This window comes from Frankliniella occidentalis, unplaced genomic scaffold (genome assembly GCF_000697945.3).
Source record: "Frankliniella occidentalis isolate FOCC.00 unplaced genomic scaffold, Focc_3.1 Scaffold66, whole genome shotgun sequence".
Lineage (NCBI taxonomy): Eukaryota > Metazoa > Arthropoda > Insecta > Thysanoptera > Thripidae > Frankliniella > Frankliniella occidentalis.
Window position 1 is genome coordinate 1,474,636 of NW_026267196.1, and position 1,191 is coordinate 1,475,826.

Consider the following 1,191-nt stretch of genomic DNA (forward strand, 5'->3'; position numbering starts at 1 on the left):
CCCCCCCTCCCACACACACCATCACATGAGCAACCCTTTCGTGCGCCCAGATTTATTTTTTATATTTAAAATTTTCGGATGAAGGGGGCAACATGGTGCCAGCTGCCCGCTTGTTCCTCTTCATCATGGCTCGGGCTGCTGTGGTGCGCGTGGTGGCGGCGTCTGGCTGGAGGTGGACGGCTCTCGCCTCGCGGTGCTCGCGGTGCTCGCGGGCGCGCCCCTCGCCCGGCGCAGCACGTGGCTTGCGGTGTGCGAGATGTGGTTGGCGTGCGCGTCTGTTTCCCGCAGCGGTATCCCAGATTTTCCGCATCGCACCCACTTTTGGGGGTCACTCACCCATACAAGGGTGCGATTGACCCAAAGAATTTTGTAGGCAAACGTCGTCTTGACCACTAGTGTTTTCACCCACGTATAAATAATTGGTGGGTTATGAGCCTTCCGTCCGAGCTCCCCCCTTTCCCCGTTTCCCTGCCCCGCGGCCCCTTTGGGGCGACCGCGGTGCCCGCCCTAGATGATGAAGACTTTTCCCACGAGCTCCGTGCGGCTTCTACGTGCAGGCTGGAGGAGCCTCCAGCAGGCTTCGTGGGCCAGGGCCAGCCCAGCAGCAAGCGCGACCCGCGCGTTTTGAGTCTGAGAGAGAGAGAGAGAGAGAGAGAGAGAGAGAGAATGAAGAGGGAGATGGGTGGGGCGGGGAGGTTTACGGGGTAAGGTAGGGGGAAGCGAGGGGCCTCCGTACGTCACACAGCGGCAGAAGTAGCAGCACCAGCTCCACTCCTGTAGTGGATCCAACTCAGACTGGGGCTAATTAACGGAGTACGGCTGGGTGGGGCGTGGCGGGGCTGCCAGTCCTTTTTAACGCTCTGCCGACGCGGGTCGGGTCGGGTCGCCAGGATGACTTCTTGTATGTCAAAGAGCTCGCGGCCAACGGGGGTGGCAGGCAGGCAGGCAGGCAGGGCGGAGGGGTTGGGGGACACGGACGGAATACGTCGTGTGACCTTCTGCCCCGGCGCACCCGGCCCGGCTCTGAGGCAGAGAGAAGGTGCTGGTCGCGGGGAAGAAGTGTGTAACGACTGTGTATTTTTCTGCATCAACTCTCAGCCAACTCCGCGCGCCAACTTTGCTGCAGCAGCCCCCTCGCTGCACTGCGCGCGCCCGCGTGGCGTCTGTGTCGTCGTGGACAATTAGAGGGGA

General features: G+C 61.8%; 1 protein-coding gene across 1 annotated transcript in view; it reads left to right on the top strand.

The window, feature by feature from the left end:
- Positions 1 to 1,191, top strand: part of LOC113210411 (neurofilament heavy polypeptide-like) — a 12,387-nt gene that overhangs the window by 8,509 nt on the left and 2,687 nt on the right. The window lies entirely within an intron of this gene.